The sequence below is a fragment of the Mizuhopecten yessoensis genome, unplaced genomic scaffold (genome assembly GCF_002113885.1).
Source record: "Mizuhopecten yessoensis strain PY_sf001 unplaced genomic scaffold, ASM211388v2 scaffold10889, whole genome shotgun sequence".
Taxonomy (NCBI): domain Eukaryota; kingdom Metazoa; phylum Mollusca; class Bivalvia; order Pectinida; family Pectinidae; genus Mizuhopecten; species Mizuhopecten yessoensis.
The window spans coordinates 644,212-660,246 of record NW_018408772.1 but is presented as its reverse complement, the minus strand read 5'-3'; the positions used below and the strand labels follow the sequence as shown (position 1 = coordinate 660,246).

General features: G+C 37.0%; 1 protein-coding gene across 2 annotated transcripts in view; it reads left to right on the top strand.

The window, feature by feature from the left end:
* Positions 1-16,035, top strand: part of LOC110463337 — a 129,139-nt gene that overhangs the window by 73,312 nt on the left and 39,792 nt on the right. Inside the window, exon 1 of one of the 2 annotated variants that reach the window (XM_021517843.1) lies at positions 14,339-14,956. The exons of the other annotated variant lie outside the window; for it this stretch is intronic. The gene's annotated coding sequence lies outside the window, so the exon portion shown is untranslated. Of the gene's footprint in view, positions 1-14,338; positions 14,957-16,035 lie in introns of those variants that run through there. 2 annotated transcript variants of the gene reach the window in all.

Here is a 16,035-nt window from a genome sequence, read left to right as displayed (position 1 = left end):
TTTATCTCACTCGAGTGAGATAAATACGATAACAAACCGGCACTCGTTGTGTAACCTCTATTTATACACTTAATGTCACAGTGTTCTTTCCGTTGGAATAATTTCACAACTGAAAGATAGAGACCACCGTTTGGACGTTATGCGTTTCTCTTCCATTTTAAACTCACGACTCATAAGGAAGACAACAGTGAAATAAAAAAGGCCAAAAAAGTCTAATTGTGAAACATCACTGCCGTTTTTCTGTCTCCCAATATTCATTAACTATGCATCCTGTGACATTTAATTATGTCAAAACCCATTTGAGGCATTTGTCGAGATCATTTCAATTGCATTAATCTTAAAAGAAATTCAATTTGGCGCAACAGGGAATATATGATGTCAATGACTTATAAAAGGTTTTCCCTACCTTTGAAGTCTGAGGAAATTGCTTCGTTATTGAGTCATTTATCTCTCTTTATAAATACTCTGGTGGATAAACAAATGACGGGTGTCATCACTTTATCAACTGCAATATACACAACTGACTTTTATAGTCGTGAGAACTACCCCGTGTTATCACGTGAATAGCAGTAGGTCACGTGATTCTCTTCAGTATAAATAAATGACTAACGTACATATCACATGGCATTTTAAAGATATTGTAGGTTCTTGATTAAATAGAAAAGATTTGGGAGAGTAGTCTAAAATCAGGAATAACTGTAGTGAATTATTTTCTTGTTTAATACATTCAACGTGTTGCTACGGCATTCATTATTTATTAAGCAACAGAAAGAACTAATTCTTTGATCACCGAATATTTTCTTAATGTTTGTTTGATTACAAATTAATTAATTTTTGGTTACAGAACGAATTGTTTTATGGTTACAGAATTCAAGATGTATTGATTGATTTTATAAAAAGTTTTTTTCGGAACATTGCTTCTATTTCTTTTGACATTTAATACCATCGATGGGTTCTTTATAGACGATAAAGCGATAGGGTGCAGTTAATGTTTAATTGTTACTTTTTTTTTACTTATACAAGTTTTAATGAGATACATCCTTACATATTGTTAGCGAATATTGTATTGGGATTGTTTTCCTTGTACCTAACCGTGTTGGATATTAAGGATTTGATAAATATACTTTAACCCTAACAAAGAACGTTTGTTTGGTACTAGAGTTATTGTTATTATCACTGCGAATCATAGTTACGTATTCGAGTACAATTTTATTGTAAAATAAAAATCATTGAAATTTGTCTGAATCAAAATAGAACTTTAATTTACAGTAGAACCTGCCGGCTAAGTAATACGAAACACAACAATCCCGGAATAAACACAACTGAGGTTCTTTCGTTTAATCAATAAATACGACAGGAGATCTAGTAGTGACAAACGTGTATTAAGTTTAGCAACGCGACAAAATGTTTCCTCTTTGGGAGAGATTAATCTTTGTCAAGTTCTATGTAGACACCCGCTGATATTAATTTCCCTTTTATTCTTTTATCATATTATATTTCCTCAAAATCAGAGACACAAGTAAAAATTATTAAAGTCAATCATACGAGAGGAATAAAGCATATGGATAGATAGAAAATATAAAGGATACTGTTTTATTGTGCTCATAAATAGGCCTACATTTTATTCATCACACATTTTTTTAGTTATAAGTATTGCAAGCAAGGAATAACATTATAAATACTCTGTTGACATTAATAATGATATTAGTATACAAATCTGTTGGTATATGAGAGTACCAGGCGAAACTACTCGATAAGTAGTGTGGCCATGTTATATACAAGCGTAAGTCTAACACAGTAATATCAACCGCTGAATTTACTATCACTTGAAACACTGACATGCCGGAACAACGAAAAGAAAGAGGGTGTGGAATTGGTGTTTAATAACAACTGTCTACGAAACGTGTTGTAAGAAAAACAAATTCTACTTCAGGCAATTTAATTACTTAAAGAAGCTTTGTCCTCGGGTATAAAGAGTTGATATTTAATTAAAAATCTTCATTGCTTCTTTGAGACAAACAAGAAAAATGGATGTCTTTTTGGTAACCTTGAGCGTTGTTTGCGTTAACAGCTGTCTATAGTATTAATCTATACACCGTGTTTACTGCTCCTGAAAGGTATGAAGATAAACTCTAAAAATGTCTCGGAAAATATAATAACAACAATTCATTGGAAAGTGTTTCTGTAAACAAGTCAGACTAATTTATTTTGATGATAAAATATAAATGCTTTCGAAATTCATTTATGTTAGAGAAATACAAAAATAGCAATACTAGACACGTATAAATATCAATAAAAAACTTGTAAATGTCAGCAAAAGACATACATAGAACTCAAAACAGATCTAACTAGGTCAAAAAAATATCAATATAAAAAGCAAACCTGCATAACGAGGATAATAAGACCGAATGGTCCGGAGGGGTAAGTATCTTCTGTTTCATCGACGACACAAGCCATGTAAACCTAGGTCAAATCTAACTCTGGTAGTGAAAACAAAACCACAAGACACACTAATCCACAAAGAAATAGCATATTTCCCAATGATATCATGATGGCTATAACAATTGTCCTTTTTATTTGAACCAAGTGTTATAAGTTTGTCCGTCATAAGGTGCTATCTATAACATAACGCATAGTATCCAGAGCAACCTTGAATACCGGATCAACTGCGATATGAAAGCATACGTAGATTGGGAAAAGATGTTACTACCATGAAAGGGAAATTTGGCCTTACTTTGTCCCACATGTTTTGTCCTTTGTCTTTTGTGTGCGTTTGATTTTTGACTGTATACCTAATGTCAGGAATACTATTTATTTATTAATCATCTATTTTTATTTTATTTTGTGTGGGTGTGTAACTGTAAGTGTATGTGTGTGTTTGTGTGTGTTTTCACTTTTGTCTCTGCTTTAAGGTACATGCTTGATAAGTATTTATTCATAGTGTATTAAAACAAAATATTAGTATCAACAACTCTTAAGCTTTAGGAGCTTTAACAACAATCATGTACCATATGTGGTGTATCATGTCATATACAAAATATGAAAATGAATAAAAAAAAAAGAAGAAGATTTGCCGATTCTAAGTCGATTTTGTCCCGCTTATGGTACAATTTAGTAGGTAGCCGTCTCTGTTGGACATGCTGTAATTACAGATCGGTTGCACTAATCTAAAAACAATAGGTGTATTTGTAAACAGTCAGTTTCAATTTTTGATTAGAAAATAATTATATTCATTTTGTTTTATTTTCTGATCGATGAATGACGTTACAATCCAATATACCGAGATATTTATAGAGGTATGGCGGGCTAAAGAGTTATTCCCTTAACTTATGTCATTCTAGGTCACGTTTGGATTTACTCTACAATTACACAGGAAAGTGCTAAGATCATGCTGGTTTTCCAAACTCCAGATTCTATGCATCTTCATTGACTTCATTGCGTTCATTGCGACTTTTCTTGTTACACTATTTGTCATCATTCGAAAATAACTCAATAATACTTCTCTTTAAAAAGGCAATGCATGAGTTATCCTAGTTTTGGTTCAGTAAACTGAAGACTTTACCGTTGGCTATGTGTAACGAAATATACTTATTGGTCATTGACAATAAATAGGTCCTTCCCGCGACAACCTACCTATTTTCTATTTTCATGAACAGTGCCAACTGCTCGACAGTATCACTACCACTGCTCAACTTGTTTCATTTTCCACGCCTTTAACATGCAATAGGCACGGACAATCGGCAATCGACTTAGCGCTCTCCTATAACAAACAATACCATGCTAAAGTCAAATGAAGATCTACGACATAAATCGTCCCACTGACTAACAACTTTACGAGTTTTCTCACGATTGACCGAAGTTGAAGTTAACCTTGCTGATGAAGGCTTATCATGCTTATGTGTTTCTTATATTTTCAAAACCTATATATGAAACTTTCCTAGACACGTGGATGTGGTGCTGAACAGTAATGGGAAGCTTGAAAGGTATTTTAAAACTACAAATATATGGGATGTTGGTCGTGTTTTTTTCTCGCGGCGGTGTATATGGGTGTCCCTCGTTCGATACAAGCTTCTTCCGGACTTGCTATCGTGCTTTTTCTTGCATGTTTATGCTTGTACAATTTGAGACAAGTACATTATTGTTTAATTAACATTTGAATATGGGGGTTTTTTCTGAGAACGTGTCAGCATTACGTCTGCAAGGCATTTGTACTTTCAAACTATAGGTTGTATTGTATTAGCATATTCAATATCTAATCGATCTAAAGGCACTTTACCTCTGATTTTAAATAATTCAAGCGTGCTACCGTTGGTGTTTCCGAGTAATGCCATATGAGTGAATTAATGCATGTGCGCGTGTGCCCGGCCGGAGATGTCGTAGGCCGACTGTTGACAGGGCATCCATTACCGTACATTAAGACTAGCGCACCAAGCAAGTATTTTAGGCTCTGATTGACAATTATAATCAATCCACTATAGTTGTTTATGGCCTAACGAGATAAAGAGGTGACGTGATTAACACCCAGATCCGGGCGTCACCAGATTACCTGGAATTCATTTATATCTGAAGTGATGACCATGGAACCCTCCCAGGTCACCCGCCATATTGGTTTTCTTTGAAAATTGAATTTTGACATTACTCTCCTCTTATCTTCTGTTGATACAGATCATCATACCAAGTTTATCCTTGTCATTATGTCGGAAGAAACTGTTAAATTGCCTGGCAATGTCAAGAAAAGTGTCCAGACTCCAGAACATTACTGATCCCTCGATGATACAGGAAGTAGTTTCCCAGCTATTAAGTAACTCGCTGATAAAGGACACACTAGGGTAATGTATTGGTATTACCCCTCTGCAACAACGTGTTAAGTTCTTGGAGAATAAGGTTGATGATCAAGTACTCAAGAAGGAATTGTCTCAAGTTTAGGGGATTATCAGAGACTGAAGGTGAAGACACCGATGAGCTTGTGTTGTCTGCGTGTAACGAGACGCTGGGAGTTATGGTGACCCTCAATGACATAAGTCGTACCCATCGGGTGGGTCCCAAGTCCTCCAAGTGTCCACGTGATACCATCGTAAGATGTATTTCGTACCGTACGAGGTCCTTGGTGTACGATGCCAGATTTTAATTATTTCCGTCTCGACGTGATTCCACTTCTTCTGAGAGTGGCCATATCCCCACTGCTTCTAGGAACCACATGTACATAAATGAGGCCCTGACCAAACAGAGGACTGCTGTTTATGCTAAGGCCAGGTACCTAAATAGGCAGGGACTGATCTCTGGCGCATGAACTAATGATGGAAGGATTGTTATCCGCAATCAGCAAGGGAGAAAAACTCAGGTAGCCACGTTGGATGAACTGTCAACATACCCTGATCCCCCTCCTATTGTTGATAATCGCGATCGGCCCATATATGGTCATCGTACGGATATTGAGAGGCCTAACTCAAGTGACTCTAGTGTACCATTGTCTAAAACATCCGAAGGGTAAATACCATCCTCCTCCTACTCTAGCGGGCCCCTCCGTGAACAACCGATCATCTTCATCTGACTGACTGATAGCCTGTCATTCCATATATATGTTTTATATTATCAATCAATTCATGTTTAAATATCTTATCTTTCTGTGTTACGTAATGTCCTCCCACATTTTGTTATATCTGTAGCGTGTCTGTTTATTCCTGTCAACACCATATTATTTTGATCTCCATAAGCCACGTGTACACACAGCCTTACTTTACAGTAGTTGTATCAGCTAATACATATACGATGATTTCATAGCGTGACATGACTTTTGTGTTGATGTGTAAAAACATAAGGAAATGAATGTACACCTTAAAGCTTGTATATATGTATAATATCTAACAATGCATATTAAAATACCTCTATATATATCTACATAATCTTTCTACAAGAAATCTCTGTATTTTTACGTAACATAATGTCCTCCCATATATTGTTAGTTTGTTTGTTTATTTCTACCAACATTTGTTTTATATCTCCATTAGCCACATGTACCCACCGCCATAACTTAGGTGTAGGTGTACGTGCATGCATCTAATACATGACTATGGTTTTGATGTGTCGAAAGTAAAGAAATGTATGCACACCTAAAGGTTTGTACATATGCATTATACCAAATAATTCATGTTTAAATACCTTTATATATATAAAGCTCAAATATCTATATACCCTTTCTACAAGAAATCTCTGTGTTGATACGTAACATAATATCCCCTCACAAATTATTATATATATAGCATGTTTGTTTATCACTACCATCACTACATTTTTCTGTTATCTCCATGAGCCACATGCACACACCGTCATAACTTAGGTGTAGTAGTATTTGTGTGTCAACTGATACAGGTATTATAGTGTGTCATGTCTATGGTGTTGGTGTAACATGAGCATCAGCAAAGGTGGACTTATCTGGACCTACCGTCACTTCTACTTATCTTTATCATTATTTATTTTCTACACATTACTCAAATAAAATCTTTGTTATTTCCTATCTATGATTGTGTCAGTCAGCGGTATTAATGTTCCTTGGATTAGATCAGATGCCATATTAAGTTCATGTTATCCCATGTGTTTGCTGGCATACTAAGGGTTTTATTTTTGTTGTTGTGAATGTCTTATCCTTCTAACATCGAGATGTTTATTTTCTACTATGAGTATTTTCCCTCATATACAAAAGTTGAAACAATCAAAACTAGTGTATCTGGCTTGACATCCTTTGTCAAAGTATTCGTCTCCGAATGCTCGGTTTGCCTGCGGGTCTTGCGGGCAATGTTAGTTTGACTCTCATTTCATGTTACGCATTTATAATTATGCTATGTTGGCAGCATTGGGTTTGTGTAAAATTGGTAGTATATAATAATAATTGGAGGTTCTTATTTACCGCTTTGTCACAACCTAGTTCGTAGGCTGTCTAAAAGCGGTTCACAAATTAGTATTCGTGGTTATCGTTTTCAACTCTCTTAGTATCATAAAGCCGATGCTGCCAATTTCTGCGATCACAACCTGTATTCAACACTTCTAGCACTGTCCAACTACGTACTCATTTACAGCTGAGTTGACTGGAACAAGCGGACTAAACTGTCTTGTTCAAAGATACAACGCAGTGCCATGACGTGACTCGAAACTGCCACTCTTCGGTCACGAGCCCGGCGTCCTATCACTGGACTATCGTGCTTCCTATATACATGTCCTGAGTTCCCACCTGGCATTCTATTTGTTTCCTTTTCAAATGTTCAATACAAAATATTTCTGTAGAAACCCTTTAAACAAAAATATCGAAAATGTGACAGTTATTATATCATTAAGTGAATGGTACTTTTTACCCAAACTTACTTCATATCGTTCATTCGTTTCAAATCCTTCACGATACTTACCAATTTATGAATATAACACGTGTATAAATATACTAATACTTTAAGTTTAACTGCTACTAAAACGTATGATAAGTTAGTGTGTACTCCTACATGCATATATTTATATATCACAATTATTTTATGTATATATGTTACAAATTAAGTAAATATTATACAAGACATATCTTCGTTTCCTTTTAAGGATATGTATTGTGGTTATATTGGCGTGACGGCATCTACTCTTAAATTCTCCAGAGCTTGCTAAGCTGTAGAGTACTTTTTATTGATTACCTACTATCACTTATACTATACACGAACATAAGATCAGAAGTCCAGTTATAAACGGTAAAAGAAATACCTTGAACTTAGAGGCAAAACAATAGGCTTCGGTTCGTGCTACATGTGGTAAGTACGTCCCTTTAGCTTGCTATCGTAAACGCCTATGATCGTATCAGGTTCGGATATAACATAGATCCCCATATGGGTACCATGACTGCAGTGCATCGTCCGACAGATACAGTGTATGTATAACTGATGTCTAAGATAACGAGTCCCTCGGCGTCTTTTGAGAGCTTACAGACCCAGCATTTCTTTGTCGTCATTTCGATCATATTGCATTATAAAGCTGACGTTGTAGAGAGACAAACGTTGTCCCGACTGGGATGCGCCTTCATTCAAATTAGTACGCTATTATACTCACTTATCGATAGCACGCTGGCGTGTTACACCTTATTTGAAATCTCCCATGATGAAGGGTGTCGATGTGGCAGTACCATTATGACAATCTTAATCGGTGTGGGATGTTCGGAATATAATGATATCGAAAAGACTCGATTATAGTTAATTCGTGTCGGGTGCTTGACTGTTACGGGGACATTCGTATGTAGTCTGCCCTACGTTTAGCTGCCAGATACAGCAGTTGTATGTAACTAGAATCAGATAGAAAATGACAAAAGATGTAACCTGCCAAATTTAGCATGTCTTATGCCAAAACGGGAATTCACTTGAGAGGTTCGTGACGGAAGAAATGTGAAGAAAATGTGAATGTGTTATCACTGACACAAGTGTCTGTGCCATATGTACTAACACAAGACAATGCGATTTTGAACATTTATGTTTTTGACATTCTTCTGCGTTTCTATTAATCAGATGATCATGCTGCCAAGTTTATGTTTTCCGATTAAAACACATAATTGTTTTCCGATCTAGCTATGACATGCCATGTTCATTGCCGAGAAGTCCTGAACTTTTACTAGTCCTGCCTTTATTTAATCATGTCGCAATCTCCTCAACCTATATGTGACTGTTACTATCATTAGTCTTGCTTAAATTTTACCGTCACCACTGTATCCTTACTTTTTACCGTCACCACTGTATCCTTACTTTCTGCTGCCGTGATTTTCAAAAGTAAAAAATAGTGCAAAAAAGATTGTCAAAACCTCAGACTGGCTGTCTTAAATCACTTATACGAATTTTCTCACGGTTATACCGACACGGGTTTAATTCAACAATATGCCTTGAGTTAATTCCACACATTTCCCGAATACACCCATTCGGAAATAAATGGTGTGTTAGGAATGAGCGCCTTGTCGTCAGCGAGCATCGCCTGATTGTTCTACTCTGAAATAAAACCGTTATTGCCCTGTGATTTTAAGATCAGTGAGGGTAGTTGGAGTTAAGCGTTTGGTTTGTTTTTAACATTAGTAATTTAGAATTACAAACACATTGTTGTTGTTTAATCTGATCAACGATTACCAACCTGGTTGTAAATATTTAACACCAGCAGCTGAGAAGTGCATTACACTCGTGGTGCAAATTGTTCGGAGGATCGGCTGGAGAGAACAATTATACCGATGACTAAGTTCAATACAATTGGAAAATAAAAGTAGATTGTGAGTTGTACTTCGTCGTCAACATTAAATAACACAGGCGAAAACTCAGGTTAAATGGTTAAATGATGTGTTTTGCAGGTTTAAATGGAAATGAGCTCTGAGTATTGATTCTGCTTAACGACTGGAAGTGTTCAGAAGCCTCCACAACTTTTATTTGTCTTTCTGGCGGAGTTCTTTCTATAATGGTGATACTAATTGAAACACATGTATTTTTTAATTAACGGGTACCGACTTTACCTGTGCTGTACAGTCGCTCTACCTGATCAAGAGATCCAATGCCTTTCATCGTGTTTCTGTGTACGAGAGTGTCCTCAGATAACCTGTAATTTACTGTGCTTGTAGACAAAGATGACTGAGGAAAACAACATCGCTCTAATTGAAATTCTTCAAAATCACATTTGCTGCATCCTTTAATCTGAGGACTGACAGTTCAATTCCCCGTACCAAGATGGATGGAGATTACGGCCAGATAAAGGATCAGTGCAGCAGCATCAAACACGGGTACATAATGACGTATTCCAGTTAACGTCCAACTTTTCCGAGGGACAAAATGCTTTTATAAAACCTTACCTGGTGTTTTTTTAAGACGAGGGACAGGATACTTAACATATGTATTTTACCAGGGTATCCGAGGGACGGAATGCTTATAAGACAAGGGATTTATAAATTATCACATTTTATTTTCACAGCAGATGCATTCAAAAATATATCTGCATGCGAGCGATGAACAAATTGTTCGAATGACAAACACTGAAATTACTGTATGATAAACTATTTATCATCTATATACTATTACTTTATATATTGTTCCATTCAAAATATTCAACCAAACACTATGTTTTCCAAATGTCTTCTTAGCTCAATCGTCAACGATCGCCTGTGACAAAAGTAAACAAATAGAATGTTCCATTCGAAAAATTCAACTAAACACCATGTTTTCCAAATGACTTCTAAGCTCAATGATCAACGATCGCCTGTGACAAACGAAAATAAATAAGTTTTTGCGCGGAGGAATACAATGAACCATAAAACTACGAATTCGACAATCTTGGAAACCTTTAAGAAAACTCTCAACGAATTGGAACTAAAAAAGTTTAAACTTCTAACAGACCCCGAACTCACTAGGCTGAAGGCTGGTGGGTCAAATCAACCAACTTTAAACGTCTAACACTACATCAGTGTTTTTATTTTTTAACTTTTACAATCTAAACTTTTCAATTGTGTGTTCATCTGCGCATTGTGTATCATAGATATTGCATAATCTTCGATAAGACGAAGGAGGCAATTATGTGGAAGAAGAAGAAGAAGAAGATTGGTTGAAATCTTATAAGCTCCACCTACCAATGTTTGCATTGGTTTAAATCTCATAAGCTCCACCTACAAATTTTCATGAGGGAGTAGTTCTCTTTCTGGCAGGGAGTAGGTTGTTTTTTTTGCAGGGAGTAGTCCTAATTTGGGGAGGGAGTAGCTCTCAGATTGAGATATTTAAGTGATTTAAGGGAAATAGCAGATTTTATCGTTGTGTTTTTTTGTATAGTAAACACTCAGTAGAGGTATAAAATATTATATAGATGATATATAGATGATAAAATATAAACTGTGTACCGGCAAATGTTTTCACCTAATATTGACTTAGCCCTGTACATCAAACTACTATGCATATTATGTTGGTTACCTTTTTTTTTTTTTTTTTTTTTTTGCTGTAATGAGAATTTTACCTTCATGAAGGAGGGCAAAAGTAGAGAAAATTAAACCGTAGCGAAAACATTCCCGGTAAATAGTAGTTAAAATCTTACCGGGTATTTAGTTAGATAGGGGTAATGGATAAGGAACGATATATACTAGCGGAAAAAAAGAAACAGTGCATGCCTTAAATGTGTTATACAAATAAATGTGTATGACGTAGAACAGCAAGGTTTTCAGGGACAATTCATTTGTTATTTATTAACAGTTGCATTTCATTTTCCACGTTATAGAATCAATAGGTTCCGCTCAGGAATGACGTAAACACTGCAGGCGTCAATACTGAGTTCACAAAGTTATTACCTCGTATGTCCACCGTTTGCCTGAATGCAAGCCTGGCAACGTCGACGCATGGAGCCTATCAGACTTTTCAAGAATGCTTGTGGGATGGCATTCCAGATCTGTACCAACGCTGCAGCCAAATCAGCCAACGTCACCGGGTGATTAGGTAATGCCCGTAATCTGCGCTTCATTTCATCCCAAACGTGTTCAATGGGCGACAGATCGGGGGATACAGCAGACTAGGGCAACACGTCAACGTTCTGTTAGGCCAGAAAGTCCATAGCGGCACGAGCTGTGTGTGGCCTGGCGTTGTCCTGCTGTAGCGTAAAGTGCCGTTGCTGCCCTTGCACGAATGGAACGACGTGGGTCCGGAGGATCTCGTTACGGTAACGTAGCGCGTTCAAATTCCCGTTAACAACCACCAGAGGCGTTCTCCTGTTGGCTGGGATGCCGCCCCAAATCATAACGCTGCCTCCGCCGAAAGAACGTCGTTGTACCACAGAGATTGTCCGTGAAGTCAAACTTGCCGTTTGGAAGCGATTTCTCAAATGGACAAGCCGAATATGGTTGCCCTGTTGACGTTACCTCACACGTGGACGTCCCACACGATGACAACGGCTTGGCCCATACCAGCTTGAAGCATACCAATAATCCGAAAGGCGGTCATTTTCATTGAGCCTCGGCATAGCATTTATCACAAATTAAAACGTTATAATGCTGTTTTTACTGTTCACTGGTCTCAACAGAGTGACTCAACAGTTGAAAAATAAACTTTCATTGTCGAATTGGATGGCTTGACGAGAAAAACGTGCAAACTGATCAACGCCTATAGAGAGCAAACTGCACGGGAAAAACTGTCAACGACACACGGATAGGGTGTATGTGTCATACTCGGTCATGTGTGTGAATTTTCATGTATATACAGTTGGTAATACATGTTCTGTAACAATTCTCCGCATGCACAGTTTCTTTTTTCCGCTAGTATATTTTAATGTATTTTCTAGGACGAGAATACAAATAAGATTTATTTATGGATATTTTTGGGGTGAGACATATTTCGTGAAAATGATTGAATTCGATGACAACCTGTTGTAGTAGACTTTTTGCATAGCCATGCTAACTCTTATATTTTTAGATAAGCCGGTAGTTATCGAAGAGATTATTAAGACAATAGTAAAGACCTTTCCAAGTCAGTCAGTTTCACTTTAAAATATTTCCACTGTGTGTTTTCTTTAAATAACCAAGGCTTTTATTATTATATTAATCCTTTTGAATTCCCCACTGAATTCCACTGTATACTTTTCTACATCAACCAATTGCCTCCTTCTTTTGTTTATAACATCCTCATCGTACATATGCTACTACTAAGCTGTATGATAGTCGTGATTTGATTTCCCGATCGGGAATTTTTTTAATTTTTTATAGTAACTTCCTCCTTTCACCAACCTACGGTGTTTGCAGGTAGTATTCCATTTGAAATCCAAGAACTTGCTCAACATATCACGATTTCCTTCATCTATATTGGACGCTGACGAACAAACGAATGACATAGTGAGACGCAGGTCAAACACAACTATCTGTTATTTGCATTGGCTCAATGATTGTATCATCGGGAGACATTCTACTTTCCTGTGTGACATGTATATCGACGTTAATGATAATATTCATTAGTGCTTCCTCTGGTTTTGTTGACACTGGCTGTCACTTTAAGGACAAAAATTGATTGAGTTTGAAATGAATTATAAATGACCTTCTTTTAAATATAAAATGCTTACCTATCTGGAACATCAGACCAAATTACGTTTTTTCACATTTGTTATTATTTTTTCCCTTTTGATCGTATTCAATTGCTGTTAGATATATATGTATTTAAACTACTACACATATCATCTATCATAGGCACAAAGTACACACATACATTACTATAGCAATTAACTATAAATCATCATGGATGCACGCTAATACATTATATAAAGCCGCACACCGATTAACTACTACACATATCATCTATCATAGGCACAAAGTACACACATACATTACTATAGCAATTAACTATAAATCATCATGGATGCACGCTAATACATTATATAAAGCCGCACACAGATTAACTACTACACATATCATCTGTCATAGCTACACAGTACACCCATACATTACTATAGCAATTAACTATAAATCATCATGGATACACGCTAATACATTATATAAAGCCGCACACAGATTAACTACTACACATATCATCTGTCATAGCTACACAGTACTATAGCAATTAACTATAAATCATCATGGATACACGCTAATACATTATATAAAGCCGCACACAGATTAACTACTACAACTGCACAGATATACCAAATATAAGATACAAAAATATAATGTTTATATATGAAAAAGTTCTGTTTTTTTTCCAAATAAGGTAAGTTAACGATCGAACAGTCAAACATTGTCCCGCTTATCGTCCAGCGTAGTACTAAGCCGTCCCTTTAGGTTATGTTGTAAGAAAATGATAGAGGTAAGCGGCTTAAGTAGGAGAGTCTGTGACAATCTTTTCTATTAAAAGAAAATAATTTCAAGGGGGTACACAATCGATATGGTCAGTACATTTCTAGTTATTCAAAGAAAGGACATCGTCGATATATCTGAATGGGAAATCGAAGGACTTGGCTAGGTTTTTGTTTCCAGTCCTGATAAGCTAAGCAGCAAGGTACTGAAAAACGAATTGATGTACATATGCAACACATTTCTTTTCTAATTAATTCATCAACACGTCCAATATCAACATACCGTATAACATGCTTACCATGTTAGACTACTGTATAAAGTAAAACTATCAACCTAAATACTACACTAACAATTGCATCACTGTTACACCCATGTTTGACTTTTCACTGTTACCGTTTTTCGTATTACTCGACATGGAAAATGGCCAAATATATTTAAATAAGTCATCTCCTTGGTAAACCCGATAGCAGCAGCCTGTGCCTATTACATTAAGTTAGGAAGCGATACAGTTATGAATATTGCATGGCGTTTGCCTCGTTTATATGTAACGCGACCATTAGAAAGGAATATAGACGTATACTCGTCATTCGATACTACAATGACCAGGCCTAGAAAACTCCTCTATCAGGCAAATATTGTCATATCATATGTCCCCTAGATTTTCGTGTAGAGAGCGCTTGCTTTTGTTAAGAGAATATTCGGCGTGTCTTGGCGATAGAACTGATGAAGCTATTTGATAATTTAGTGATTCTCGATACGTGTACCTGACACTGGTTTGGCGTGGTCTTATACGGGAGACTGACATCTGATTGGCTGGCTTTTCACGCTCTTAAGGAAGCTGCCAAGTCATACCCGATCATGAAGTCGGATGTGTTTATTTATTGATACCTGGTGATCACTCACCTGTAACAAGTGTGAGAACGGTTCAGTGATCCAGTGATGGCACGCAGCATTGCCAGCGTCCCTGGGTGTTCATTCTCTAGTGTAGTGTTGGGATGACATCGACGTGGTATGTTAGTGGCATGTTCTACCTTTCCTCACCGGTGACAGTTGATGTCGGAACTTATCGTGAGGCTACCAATTGTCTGAAACCTACACAGTAACTGTATCATTCTATACAAACTATTGGAATCAGAACAGGAATGAGATGCGTTCTTCGCTGTAAGTATAACTATATATATACATTCACTTTTACGCACTCTCTATACACCTACTATTGTATTTCAAATAATTACTAGTTTTGCAAAGATGTATTTCATATAACGTTTCTATTTTATGTTTTCCTATATAAATGAGCCAGGGATAGAGCTTTGTCCCTATTGTGTCATCCAGCATCTAGGTCAAAACAGAGCTCGCGAACAACAGGCCCTATCATATCCTTATTTACGTGTGAATACTGTCGTACGTGTTTAGCTCGCGAACAACAGGCCCTATCATATCCTTATTAACGTGTGAATACTGTCGTACGTGTTTAGCTCGCGCACAACAGGCCCTATCATATCCTTGTTTACGTGTGAATACTGTCGTACGTGTTTAGCTCGCGAACAACAGGTCCTATCATATCCTTATTTACGTGTGAATACTGTCGTACCTGTTTAGCTCGCGAACAACAGGCCCTATCATATCCTTATTTACGTGTGAATACTGTCGTACGTGTTTAGCTCGCGAACAACAGGCCCTATCATATCCTTATTTACGTGTGAATACTGTCGTACGTGTTTAGCTCGCGAACAACAGGCCCTATCATATCCTTATTTACGTGTGAATACTGTCGTACGTGTTTAGCTCGCGAACAACAGGCCCTATCATATCCTTATTTACGTGTGAATACTGTCGTACGTGTTTAGCTCGCGAACAACAGGCCCTATCATATCCTTATTTACGTGTGAATACTGTCGTACGTGTTTAGCTCGCGAACAACAGGCCCTATCATATCCTTATTTACGTGTGAATACTGTCGTACGTGTTTAGCTCGCGAACAACAGGCCCTATCATATCCTTATTTACGTGTGAATACTGTCGTACGTGTTTAGCTCGCGAACAACAGGCCCTATCATATCCTTATTTACGTGTGAATACTGTCGTACGTGTTTAGCTCGCGAACAACAGGCCCTATCATATCCTTATTTACGTGTGAATACTGTCGTACGTGTTTAGCTCGCGAACAACAGGCCCTATCATATCCTTATTTACGTGTGAATACTGTCGTACGTGTTTAGCTCGCGAACAACAGGCCCTAT